Source organism: Rattus rattus, chromosome 5, assembly GCF_011064425.1.
Source record: "Rattus rattus isolate New Zealand chromosome 5, Rrattus_CSIRO_v1, whole genome shotgun sequence".
In the NCBI taxonomy this organism is placed as follows: domain Eukaryota; kingdom Metazoa; phylum Chordata; class Mammalia; order Rodentia; family Muridae; genus Rattus; species Rattus rattus.
In genome coordinates this window covers 25155240-25170384 of record NC_046158.1, presented here as the reverse complement: position 1 = coordinate 25170384, position 15145 = coordinate 25155240, and positions in this window count along the sequence as shown.

Here is a 15145-nt window from a genome sequence, read left to right as displayed (position 1 = left end):
TGAAGCCAGGGCCCTATTCCCTGTCCTTTCAGCCAACAGACACTCTTTTCATGGAATGCAATCAGTCATCAGAAATACCTTTAAGTTTATTCTAAAATGTTTTTCAAAGAACCGTTTCCCAGGTTTATAACTTAAACTTCCCCTTCGAATGCTTTTACTAATAGTCTTTCGTTTTTCCTCTAATTTTAGTAGGCCATCGGTTGAGCCAATAGTGTGATAGTATAATAGTCTTTAATTTGAAACTTGGCCCACAAGCCATTCTGGAAGCTCTAGGGCCAGCTCAGACACCCTTAGTCTTAGAGCTATGGATAAACTGGATTAAGTGGTCTAAGACTCGGTGATCTCCGTGGTCAGAGTGTGAAGTGGCCTGAGCTGAGAGGTTCCTTCTTCTACATCTCCCAGAATCCATTTTTGGAAAATTTGTGGAAAAGCTCTTCTCAATAATGCTGCTTTAACCAGAATTCAGTAATCTACAAAACAAGTGGCATAGAAGATACACATCTTAGACGGAGTTTATAAAGGCCTGTGCTTTCAGGAATAAAACTCACAGTGACAGTGATGTATGGTTTTCTTTATGAGTCCTGAAAACTGATGGATATGTGATCTTATAAATGCTTAGACAAACTAATGCACATAATTATATTTTCCATTTGAAGTCTATTGCTAGGCATTCTAATACAATATCATTAGTTGAAATGGCCACGATGATACAGCTTGGGCAGTTTGTCACGGTAATTACAGGGTGATTATTTTTGACTGGAATAAAGATTTCAGTTTTAGTATAGTGGCAAGCATCATCACAAATTACAAACTGTCTTAGAAAATAATAATAAAAACTTTAGGATTTTAATGCATTTTTTGGAGCATTATTCTGGAATAATTTCTCATTAAGGAAAAGGTTCGTAAGTTGGCTAAATAAATTACTTCTAAAGCGATTAAAATATAGCTTTGCCAAAAGGATCCCACTTATCTCATTAATGGTTCCTATGTATAAAAATGTCAACATTAGATAAAATTTGCATGTGGTAAATAAGGCTTATGTCATAATTAACAACCTTTAAAGATTTTTTTCCTACAGACACAAAAGTATGACATTTATCTTCACTATTTTCAGAGTGCTTGATTAGAGTAGACAGCGTCCTAACATCTGTATTGAAAACTATATTAATCAATTGATTAATCATGCAACATTAATCAAAAGCCTCCCTAAGTGTTTTAGTATTTGAACAGCTCTTAGTATTTTCTATCTGATCCCTTTTAAGGTGTCCATTAAAAAGATTAAATTTGGGTGGTAAATATTGAGAGGTTGTGGAACTTGTGGCTTCTCACTGGAAGGTCGCAGCCACCACTCATTAGTGCTACTTTTAATGGGATAAGAAGCAAAAGTTTTGAATATGTGACCGAATCAATTAATCAGCCCTGCAGTTGACTCATTCCAGTAAGCCGTTTAGTATTTGCCGATTCGGCACGATGGCCATCTGGATGATTTTGTCCTTAGAGATTTGCCTTTAACTGAAGACTATTTTTTACTTAGATTTTAAATTGAACGCCCGATAAACTGATGCAGCCATAGCTATTCGGTCTCTGCGGTTTGCAAACTAGTTAAAAGTCCGCCTTTATTATTAAAAATGAATTTAAATGATCTACGTTGCACCACACGATTACTATAAAACTTCCTATTACTGTTGTGGATGCCCCAAAATCGAATGAATTACTTCACCCTTTAGTGAGATTCAACTGGACTTTGAATCTTACTTATCCGCTGTTAATTTCAGGATTGGTGGCTTACCACTGGTTACTTCATTTTCCAAATCTCCTTTATGGGTGAGATTAGTCAAGAAAATTCCTTCAGCCAATGTAGAGAGTGTCAGGATAAGAAGAAATAAAAAAGGAAAAAAAAAAACCCACGAAAACAGGGCAGTTCTGAGAAGCACATTATAATAAACATTCATTGGGAATGGACATAATTATCTGTCCTTTCAGAAGGGAGTACTTGACTCTCTTTGTGCCCTCTGTATTTCTATTCAAAGTGTAGCACTTTCTCTCTCTGTCCCTTTATTCTGGCTGTTTTGCAACATGATGAATGATTGGCTCTGCCAACTAGTTTGATCCTACAGCTTTCTATTATTGATGGAGAGCAATTAAAATATTTTTTCTTTCTATCGTGCAAATGATATGTCATTCAGTAAAATCAAGCTTTATCATCTTTCCATATGTAGTTTTGCCAGTCTTTCCAGCATCAAGCTATAAACACTTTAAAATGTGGTCTGACCCATGTCTTTATCCCTGCTGCCATTTAAGGAAAAAAAAATTTCCCAGACTAGAGAGTTTCCAGAGTTTGTAAAACTACTTTATGATTAGGGTGGCAGCAAGGTTTTTATGTTTTCTTTCCATTAAAATGGTTAGGTGGCAGTTCTAAAATCTGCATAGATATTCGAAGGCTTCCGCAACAGAAATACAGAGGTAGGCGACTTCATTTAGACACATGCTGAAAGGTATCCCTTTATACACAGTTCTTTTTCTCTTTTTCTTTTTGTTGCCAGTCACTCACAAGACAAAAGGTTGCCTCAGTACCTGAGCTCTATTGATGCTCACCTAGAAAAAGATATTGGCCATCAGTTCTACATCCTTAATCTAGATAGAGATATCTGCAGGAAAAAAAAAAGAAAGGAATTCTAACTCTGTACATATGGCCACAGAGAAGCTACTTTAATTTTTTTCAATCACATACATTTTATAGAAATAACTTTAAGGTATGTTTTTACATAGCATTTAGTACTCCAGAAATACAATTTAGATAATTCATTTTACTACCCAAAGTTGATTACCCAAGCGTATTACTTTCTTACCCTTCCCAAGTCTATGCCAGCAGCAGAATCGTGCTTTAAAGAGAGTTAAGAATAAATCTAATTGTGATAACATATTATACAAAATTGGTTTCTGTTAGCATGCATGATCTACATTATAATTCTGGGTATGTGTTTCAGTATGAAGTATCTGAATAATATTCTTAGTTGATTAATACTTAGTGCCATTCAGGTACCCAACAAATGCTATAAACCTTTATTTCAGTTCTTTGTTGTCAAATAATTACATGGAAAAGAAACATGTCTGAAAACAATCAGAAATAGCTTTGGTTATGTCTTTGTGTTTATGTTATTTCATATTTGAGTTATATTTTCATTTTGCTATTGACGTGAAGCTTGGTTGCCTTCAGCAGGGAAGGAAATGCAATCTGCATAATTTCCATTAGTTCTTCATTGGGCAAATGCATTTTTATATTCTATAGCAGGTTGCTTTGTGGCTAATCATTTTTGTACTTAGCAGCAGGTGTTGCTACTATATAGAAAATATTACACATTTGAAAAATGATGGGTATAATTTGTTTCTAAAATAGAAAAGCTTCGATATTTATCAATCCATTAGTTTAGCCATTGGAGAACTTGCAAAGTAATTAGTTGCTAATAAGATCATTGTTTTACTACTTGGTTACTATACAGAAAGCATTGTAAAGACCCGTCCACTTTTGGTCTTGCTTTTGTGCTATAATAGATCTATAGCGCATAATAAACTCAGAAGGGATATTATTTACTGTATTTTTTTCTTTTGGGAAATCTTTTTAGAAATGATTTAGTTCCTAACAGATGAAATTGTGTATGATTGAGTTATTTTGTTTTACCGGCTTTAGCTAATTTTAAATGTATGCATTGTAATGTGGATGCTCATTTAAAATTCAACTTTTGTAGATGTTAAACTTGAAATTCAAACATGCAAATGTAAATATCAGTATGCAACTAATTTCTCCGTGCTTGGTAGGCTGAGGCAGGAGAATTGCTAGATTCCAACAGTTTAAACTCAATTTGGCAAACAAACTATGAATGGCTTCTTTATTCTCTTTCCAGGAGAATTTTGCTGAAGAACATCTGCTTCCTCAATTTGCAAAAAGAAGACCATTTCCAAGTCAGCTGCCTAATTCCAGATTCGAGGCCAGCCTGCAGGAGATAAAAGAGTTAGGAGCATTTTGTAAACATCTGTTTCCAGTGGCATGAACATTGTTTTTTTCCTTCTACTACTAGTCATACTCCTACTTTATGTTATATTTAGAAACAAAACCATATATATACATATATATATATTCATTTTGAGACAGAGCCTGGATGGCCTTAGTCACAGGGTCAAGTTACATTTGTGTGCCCAGCAAGAACATTAAAGTCATAGTTTACACCCAGGTTCCCACTTACCTCTGCTCTCCTTAATGTCTGTGGAGACTAAAGCAAATGCACTTAGCTGTCCCTCATGCAATTTTAGTTACTGTCCAAGCATACTGAAGGGATTGGGTGATGGAATGAGAAAGAAAGCTGAGAAAATGCAGCAAAGCTTTTCATACTTTGAGTCCAATGATAGCATAGTAATATTATACACCCAAACAGACACACAGACACACAGACACACAGACACACACACACACACACACACACACACACAGACTCACTTTTTTTGCAGTTTTAGAGAATGAGGCAAAGGTCTTCAACATGCTAAGAAAGTACTTTGCCACTGAGCTTAATGGTATCTTTATTGAATTAAATTCTTGTGATAGAAGCTCCAGCCAGCAGTAGGAGGAAAATACTCAGCACAGAAGACTTGCTCGAAAGATTCATAAAATACAATTCCAATTTGCCAGCAGTACTGATGTCTTTTCTAATAATAGAAAGCTAGATAGAAAAGTAGAAACATGAAGGAAAATTCATCTTGACTGATGCAGAAAATATGCATATTTTCCTTGTAACTTTCAGTAAGTGCATTTGTCTGCTGGGCTGTTAGTTTATAAGTAGGACAATTCTAGCCATATGGTCCTCCCTATAGTGAAGTTAACTTGTTTTAAAGATTCTGCTTATATTCAAATGCATATAGACATGGTGAGTGGTTGGTCCTGCCATTAGATCCCGAATTGTAGTCAGACAATACACTGCATAGTAAGTCCTTTGTGCTGAGGTACAAAATCTATTTATGTTGTTCAATACAAATGTTCACAAAATTTATCATTCTCATACCTGAGTCCACTACTATAATTAGGCTAAATACATGGCAATCTTTTTGTGCTCTAGATTTTTAATAATCACTTTCAGTATCAAATATTATAATGATAAAAACATTAGCTCCTATTACAGACTCACTTTCTCTCACACTGTTTCTTTACTTGGACATTTGAACCTACCCCATGGTCTCAAAACTCCCAGGACTACAAAGGATATCACTGTACTTTTTAATGTAGTTACTTCCATTTTTGAGGTATGTGGAAGGGGCATTTTAATGTTTTCCTGGAAATGACCTAAAGCTTTATTTTCATCATCAAATAAGAGGAGATAATTATTAAAGGTATAATTGATTCACTTTGAAACTACTTCAAATTTATCCTATTATAAAAATTGGAATACTAATAATTACACTTTCCCTGTAGCATGAAAAGAACCAACCAGCACCATGCTAGCCAGAAGAGATGAATCTTCTAGGTGGGGACCAGCTCGATTTGTCCATGTTTAATGACATAAGCAATATGTCTTCAGCAATATGGCGTTACCATAAGGTTAAGGAAAGTAACCAACAGTCTTGCTAATAGCCTATAGTATTTGGTGACTGTCAGGGAGGTGTCCATGGAATCCTTTTGGCCAATGACTAATTTTCTTTTCTTTCCTATCTTCTAAGTTTATATATTTTGATTTCTTTTTTTGTTGTTTTTTTTTTTTTGGTTTTGAAACAGAGAAAGAACTTAAAGTTTGGTTTATGGAGAGGATCATGGAGAAAGTAGAAAATCAGAAACTATATCCTCACCACACAGTGTAATAAAAATATTTAAATAAATATTACTTAATAAATAATTACTTTTTAAATAAATAAAACTTAATAAAAATACTGAACTGTTTTGGACACTAGGAACAAACAGTTGGTCAAGAGTGAAAGGCATAAGTCAACAGGAACCTGACAGGCTCACTAAACCTAACAGGCTCTGTGTGCTTTCCCGCTAGTCACAAGTGAGGCCTCAACAGTCAGTTCACTTGGATGTGCTTCTTTCATTATGGAGGGGAAAAGTTAAAATTCTCAATTAGTTGCTATATAATTAGCATGTAATAATTAATTAATTGGCTTTCATCTATGAAGGCTCAGAAGTGCTGCAAAGAGCAGAGCTCTGGAGCATAGGCATACTGACCTGATCTTGACATGCTAGCTGAAATTGTAAACTCCCAGCATATCAGAGGGTTTACCATTCTGCCTATCACACATCCACACTCAAGTGGGCAGAACACTAGCACATAACCTTGGTACACTTTTAGCCTAAAATTAGGAGCAATTGTTCTAGCCTGCTATCTTCCTTATCTTATTACATTTATTGCATATTGTGTGTTTCCATGTGTTTGTCTTTGTGTGATTATATAAATGTGTGTATGTGTATGGTTGTGGTTGTGTGTGCATGTGGACACACACATACATACATTTTAACCTTTTGGTAATTGAGCTCAGAGAACAAAATGCATGATCCAGTTCTCCCCACTCACCATGTGGCTCCTGAGGATTGGTTGCACTTACGTCTCTCTTCTCCATCCTCTAACTAGCCCAAACATATCTTTCGTGACAACAAGGATAATTATATTGTTTTGGTTGTGTATTTCCACACATAAGATGATTCTAAACCATCTTAGTATTTAGAAGTAATATCTGAACGTTGCAAACTAAAAGAAGTTCTGCTAGTCAAATATACACATTCTGATCCCAAACTTCAAGCTCTTTACCCACTTAGTCATTACATTTTATCACAAAGCCTTCAATAATGTGAAAATACATACATGTGCACCATCTTTGTCTAGAAAACTCATTTTTGTGGCAGTATTCATTGATTGAAATTTAATTTTATTCCCCATTTCCTTCAAAATGGTGTCACTTTTTCTTTAAGTATACTAAAAATGCAATTTCTGTAATGAAAGTCATCTCTTCTATCTTAATTTATAAAGAGGTAATCAAATGATTCATGGCAGGAGACCTCACAACTCAAGAGTATGCAGCACAAGCTCTCCCTCCTTGTGCTTCTTTTTGAACCTATTTTGACCCTCAATGCTTTCTAACTTTGGTTCAAGAATTCTCTCCCATTCTATGCTATCTCAAGAAAATACCATCTCAAGACATAAACAGATGTGTTAGATATCAGGATATTTTAATACATACAAATTTTCTCCATATTTTGTGTTAATACTGATTGAAATTTAAACTTTATTGACTATACATTTGCATAATATTATCTCCTTACATATTCATGCATTTAAATAAAGATTGGTATAAATTAAAAATAGTGTAAAATTATTATAGTTCATTTGAAACATACGAAGATCATCAGAATCGAACCTTAATTTACTTGAGACATTCTTTTGCTAATACATTGCTTTGTTTTGCTCAAAGCTTATGAAATAAAGTTTGCTAAGAAATGGTGTAATTTTTACTCCAGTCATGCATCTACCTGCACCAGTGTCAGCTGGGTTGTTATGTATTCTCATGCTAGACTCATTCTACTAAACCCTTGAACATTTGTTAATTATTGTCAACTAAAATTTTAATTTGCTCCAAAATTGCTTGGTGAACGTGGTGATTGCAATTAAGTGTATATTAGGAACTGACACTAGAGGGAGCTAAGGAATTGTCTCATTTGTGTGTTTCGGGAAACTGAACATTCATTTAAAAACTTGTATTTTTCTCAGAACCTGCTGATTTTACAAATATGGCAGCCATGCCTCAGCAAATTATAAGCAATAATGAATTAGTTAATTTTCTTTAGTGAAAACTGCTTTGGCAAGATTATTAAATTACTGTATTTCTACTTATTGAAAGTAGCTACTAGTCAGTAAATTAAGATTTCTAGGACTCTTTAGGGAAAGGGATTATTACTATTATTCGTGTTCATCATCGTTTTGGCCCTAACAAAATTAAAAATGCTCAGAGTACCTGTTAAAATACAATTTTTTGTTCCTAAATTTATACTTTGATTAGGAGATGCCCTTATTGAATAGCATCTCTGTGTAAATAGGAAAGTGATTTTATTCTCAAGGAATATTCCAGAAATTTAGTTAGTTTGTTTGATTACTTTGAGTGAATGATTTAATTCAATAATATCCTTTCTTATCTAGCTTACAATGATTTGAGTAAAGTTATTTCCTAGGTTTATACTTATTTTTTAAATGAACAAAAGCTAAATATTGCAACACGTTTAAACTGCACAATTAAATAGTTAAATACACTATATAGTTTCTCTCATTTTCTATAGTTAGTCCTAGAAAATGCCCCATCTGAAAAGAGCTTGAATAAAGTCAGCATTTCAAGAAATGGGAAACCACATCATCGCCAATACCTCCTCACCTTGGGAAGGCAGAGCAAAAGGAATGTTTACAAGCCCTACTCTTTAACAGGGCATGAGCCCACCACAGTAACAAATCAGGGAGTGAGAATATAATTGCTATGTTAAAATAAATGATATTTCACTTTGATTTTACTCTATTTTGAAAATACAAACAAAAAAGTATTAAACTGAACTTATTTTTATGGTGAAATTCTCTCAGGTAACTTTCTTTGAATTGAAGTAACAATAAAACAAGTTTACTTTTTCTTCCTACTTTTTTTTAATATATATAAAACTTCTGTTGGTACCTGGATACAGTCAGATTTGTGTGTGTGTGTGTGTGTGTGTGTGTGTGTGTATGTGTGTGTGTGTGTGTGTATTCACAAGTATGCATTCGTGCATGTGGGTGAGTGTGTAGGTGTCTGTAGGTCAGAAATCAATATTTAGTGTCTTCATTAATTGCTCCCTCCTTAATTTTTGACTGACAATCTCTCACTGAAGTCGAAATTCATTGATTTGACGAGGCTGGTAGGTCTGCGGGATTCAGGATCTGCCTGTTCCTGATACCCAGTTCGGGTATTATAGACATGTGGTATAGTACACAACGATTATGTGAGTATGAAATGAAAAATTCAGGTCTTCGTGCTCATGCCATTGACACTTCACTAAGTAATCACCTGACTCATAGGCTTATTTTCAATACAGTTATATATTAATACCAAAGGGTTATGTAGGAATTAGTCAGTACACTGTAAGTGATATCCTACAATACTTTTTGACAGCTTATTTCTTTCTTAGGGAAATTTAACAGTCTTTACATTGTATATCTTTGTTTTATTTTTAATATACTTATTAATTTTGTACATATGCATATAAACATATGAAGTGAAGTGGAAGTGAGAGGTCAACATCCATGGTCTGTCCAGCTTTGAAATCTAATGTTATAAAAATTGTATACATTCCCACAATACATTTATTGACCATATCCACCAACCACTCTCTTCTTTGAATGCTTGTTCCCTATTGCTCTCCTCTTAACCTCTTTACCAAGTTTATGTTCTTTCATTTATTTTATTAATAACCTTATGCCTAAATAATGCTGTCTATGTGTACTTGAGTGTGTGGCCATAAAGAACCTACCATTTGCTACATCTATAATGAGAATGAATTTCCCTCTCTTAGTAGCTATCAGCTTCAAATGGCTCTTCTGATAAACTTGCCATCTGAAAGCTTCGGCTCCTATCCATGATAACAGATAATACACTATTTTAATAGTGTTTTAATAAATAGTACACTATCCATTTGAAAAAATGTTTTCATAAAACAACTTCTTTTAAATTAGTATATGATATTTCAATGATAAAAATGGAAAATAATTACATACTAAATGAGACTAGTAAGTGGGCTATCTCTAAAGGAGTATTAAACAAGCATTATTATTCATCTAAGGATTAAAAAAATAGTTTCATGTTCAGAAGATGCCCCCAGGTGAGACTGACGTTTTCTGTGGTTCCTGTTTTGAATATACCAATAGTTTTCCCTTTCTTTGATCTTGATATGTATTATCTGGCTTGAAATAAGAATGGAAAGCATCTAGGGACAGAAAAAAAAAAGAGTCAGACTTAATCTGGAAATCTGAGATGCAAATTGCAGCTGGAGGGCTGTGTTGATGCTCAACATTGATCTCGGGAAATAATTCTGCACAATGCGGCCAATCACATGCATTCACCTTGCCCACTATTAAACCTTCGTTCTTTCACAGCAGGCAAGAGATACCATTATGTTTAGCACTTAATCTTTCCAATAGTTTTAAATATTTACAATATCTTAATCAATTGTAAAATGGTATTTAGGAGATTGGGGAATCAATACCATATTACAAACAGGATTGTTTCAGCATCAGATTCATTGAGATTTGGATTTCAGCTCTACCGCACACTACATTAATATTCTTTATAAATTTATGTAATAGTTGAGCATCAGTTTTTCTACCAGTTTAAAAGAGGGGACCTCATAATAGACATATAAATTTGCCCCTTTGCTTGAATACTACCATTCCCTGTTGGTTGGCCTTTGGTAACTTAACACCTAGAATATATACCACATATACATACATTATCAGGACATTCCATTAACTTGCTTTGGTTTGTAAAGATTATCAATTCCAATTCATTACTAGCCACATAGACTATTTTTAATATAGTTGGATATGATTGAAATGAGTAGTTTTTCAGACACAGGGTATAAAAGAAAGCTGAAGAAAATTGTTAGTAAAATAATGAAAAGCGTCAGACTTAGGTAATGTATTTGAAATTAACTCTTTAGAAAGTAATGAACACATAGAATATTATGAACTGAGGCACAACATAAAAAAGTTGGCTTTTTCTAATTTTAACTCAAGCTTTATTTGGAGAAGGATCAATAGCAAATTGTTTTTCCTATGGTCAATATCGGGAGATTTTGAATTCATTATCTAGTATAATAGAAACAGAAAGGGCCAAATTAGGCAATAAATTTGAATTCAAAATTCTGAGAGTTAGTGACCATTTAAACATGCGGTATGAGTTAAGATGCTTTGACCTAACCCAATAGCAAAGTCTATTGAGTATTTTAGAAAACCAAATTATTTCAAAAGAGAAATTTAATAGGCAGTGATGCCAACTTTTCTGTACTTCCTTTGGTTCAGGCACAGATGGCTACTCAGATAGATATAGGCATTTCTTAGTATGGTAGACTATCTGTTCCTTGTGTTTCTTTGCTAAAGTAAGAGAACTTCTAAGAAGTTTCACAGCCACTTTCTAATGTTTAACCTACCATGATATTCTAAGTGTGCTCAAAAAAAAAACAACCACTAAGGGAGAGACCTCAAAGATGGCTGAGATCCCACACCTGGTATATGTTCAAGCAGACAATCCCACAGCTCAAGACAGCTCTATAGTGTCCTGTCAGTAAGACCTGGGCTGTGCCCGAATGTGTGGTGGAAGAGAATGTGTATAGTATATTAAGGCCATTGACAATATCCAGTTTGGGGGAAGAGAATTTGTAATTACAATAATAGCAATATGTTCTTCTTAAATATTTATTTGTCTCTTCCTAGAGTGCAGAGTAACATGATATCTGTAACCATTTGCATTTAGATCTCTGTATTTTTCATTCCATATTTTATCTTAGAATTATTAACAGATTCAGGCACACTGGAAGTTTCCAAGGAAAGTGATGTCAACATTTTCCCCTGAAGGTTACATGACTTTTATATAAATACCCAACAGACTTTTCTGGCTGTTTGTTTGTTTTAAACTTACGTCTCTGTGAAACAAACTAATGATTTTCTCAGATCTAGCTCCTCCTTGTGTTTCTGTTTTCTGTTTATATGTTTTTCTCTGAAACAATGCCTGATTATCTTATCTCAATTAATTCCCTGTCACAAACTGTTTGATATTTACTTCAGTACGTTTCCATGCACATTTCCTTAAAGGCATTTACTGTAGCAGTTTGTAAATAGATGCAGTGTAGGCAGGCATAGATAGAGCAATGCCTATTAGATCTTTATTCAGATAAATCCCATCTCCTCTTCAATAACAGATGCACTTGTAGAACTCAGTGAGGTACATTGTAAAGGGTTCTTCTCTGTAAGTAATGGTTAAGGAAACAGATGTACATGAAGTTTTGCTTCAAGATTGTGAAATATAGAAAGTGATCTTTGTTAAACAAGATGCTTTAAATGTGATATTTTCATGAAACAGAAATTCATATTCCCATGAAAAATTGAGAATGGTGGGCTTTTAAAATTCGACCATAGCATGAAGAAGAAGAAAAATAATGGATGGTAACAGAATCTTATGTCAGTATTACTTGAGGAATATTAAAGAGATCAATGCCATTAGTCAGCGAGGAGTCTTTAGGCCATTACATTATAAATATCTAGAGGTCCTTCATTTGACTCTGTGGGTCACTCATTTTTTTACTTTTGTCCACTGCTTTAGTACTTACGTTTATGTTGAGTTTTAGATTTCACTGCAAAGGATCAAGGAAACAAGGATGCCAGATTAGATAACAATATAAAAAGGAACTCTAAGTATTACAGATGAAATCAAGGGTTAAAAAGCATCACTATTCTCCAAATATGAAATGAAGGTATGGCAAAAAACTTTATTTGAAAACTTTTATAATAAGAAAACTCAGGTGACAGCAGATGCTGGCAAGGATGTGGAGAAATTGGAACACTCCTCCATTGTTGGTGGGATTGAAAACTGGTACAACTGAAAGAAAAAGTTTAAAATTGCCCCTAGACAAAAGTTGAAACCAAAAGAAAGAAAAATAGTCGGGCCCTGGAACTGACTGTTTCAGGAACTAGCTGACCACAGAAAGAGTAATTGCACCAGCTGGTTCAGCCACTTTGTTCTAGGAACTAGCTAAATTGCACCAGCTGCTTCAGATAATAGCAGGAGTAAACAATCATGAGAAACAGGAGGTTCTTCCTTGTGATTCGGTATGGTTTTTCCTTTAAATAACCCTTCTCCCAACCATTTGAAGTCAAACTCCTCTAACCCTGCGTGGGATACGAGTCTTGACCACAGTGCACTGGTTTCTGTCATCCCTATCAATAAATCTTGTGTGATTGCAGCAAGGACGGTCTCTTGTGAGTTCTTGGGTGAGTCGTGTCATCCTGAGACTTGAGTGAGGGTCTTCCTGCTCCGGGGGTTTTTCACAACCACTCTGAAAATCAGTTTGGAGGTTCCTCAGAAAATTGGGCATAGTACTCTCTGAGGGCCCAGATATACCACTCCTGTGCATATAACCCAAAAGATACTCCAAAATATAACAAGAACACATGCTCCACTATATTCATAGTAGACTTAAATATGATAGCCAGAAGCTGGAAAGAAGCCAGATGTCCTTCAACAGAGGAATGACTACAGAAAATGTGGTACAGCTACAAAATGGAGTACTACTCAGCTATTAAAAAAACAACTACATGAAATTCTTAGATAAATGGAACTAGATAATATCATATCATCCTGTGTGAGGTAACCCAGTCACAAAAGAACACATATGGTATGCACTCACTGATATGTGGATATCAGCCCAAAAGCTTGGAATACCTAAGAAAAAAAATCACAGATCATATTAAGCTCAAGGGAAAGGAAGATCAAAATGTGGATGATTCATTCTTTCTTAGAACGGAGAGCAAAATACTCCCAGGAGGAAATTCAGGGACAAAGACCACTCTTTGCAGGGACTGAAGAAGAGGTGTTCCAGAGACTGCCCCACCTGGGAATCCATCACATATGCAGCCATCAAACCCAGTCACTATTGCTGATGCCAAGAAGTGCTTGTTGACAGGAGCCAGCTATGGGTGTCACCCGAGAGGCTCTGCCAGAGCTCTGCTGACACAGATGAGAATGGTTGAAGATAACCATTGGATTGAACAAGGGGAAATGGAGGAGTTAGAGAAAAGACTGGAGGAGCTGAAGGGGTTTGGAACCCCATAGGTATCAACCCCACCAAAGCTCTCAGAGACTAAACCACCAACCGATGAGTACACATGAAGGGACCTACGACTCCAGCCACATATGTAGGAGGATGGCATTGTCCAACATGATTAAGAGGAAAAGCCCTTGGTCCTGTAGAGTCTTGCTTCCCCAGTGTAGTGGAATGTCTTAGCATTGAGATGGGAGTGGCAGCATTCTCATAGAAGCAGGGGGAATGAGGAGGGGCTGTGGGAGATATGGGAAAGGGGATAACATTTGAGAAGTAAATACATAAAATATGCAAGAAAGATAAAAATTAAGAAAAAAGAAAATTTGGAATAAATATAATACAACCTATTTATTGTTTGCCATTTTTCTCACTGTTAAAATATAAATTCAAAGGAAATATTTTGTTTTCTGTTTTACAATGTGTTCTATATACCTGTTGGGTTATGAGGTCCTGTGTCTGCTCTGCCACAGGACTTGTCTGCTTGCTGAGGTAGGATGCAGGAGTTGCCCCGTACTTGTTTCACACTTCAGGACACCACTTTGCTACAGGGGTTGGAAAGCATAGTCAGTTATGGGGGCCAAGGGGGAGGAAGCTGGAGCTGGCTTATGGCTCCCCAGACCGAGGATGAGACCAGGGTCTTTTGCTTCTTGGGCTCTTGGATACCCAGGCCACTGGGAGCTGCAAAAGAGCTGAGAAAGAAATGAGGGCCAGTGGCCTAAAGCCCAGGGCAGGTGAGGGCTATGGTGGGGGAGTCGGGGTGGGAGGGGAGCTTCAGCTGGTACTGTAGACAGGAGGTTGTGGAGTCCTTGGCTTGACAGTTGCAGACTTGGTCTTGGGCTTGCTGGAAGCTGTGGCTGGGAGCACAGAGCGGCCTTCTAAGGGAGATTAGACAGTGTCTCTATAGGTGAAAGCTTTCTCCATGGCTCTCCATGGTGGATGACTATGAAAAGAGGCAGTCCATGGCTTTAGAGCATTGATTATCAAGGGGAAATTGGATGAGTAAAACCATACCCCACTTCTCAAAGTGGGATTGAGATTAAATATGTTTTGCACTGGAGGAGAGTCTGAGAAGGGAAGCTTATATTACCCTATAAGCTACATGTACCTACAGGCCTTTAGGTACCTCATTAAAATGGACATCTGTCTTGAGTCTACATCACTACAGGTCACATCATCTACATCTGGAGGGGCTTGGGGCCTTGCCCTTATGTGACTCATGGCCATAAATCTACGGGGAGCTGTGGCTAGTGACAGAGCCCTGGTACCCTGGAACTGTCGAAGCATCTA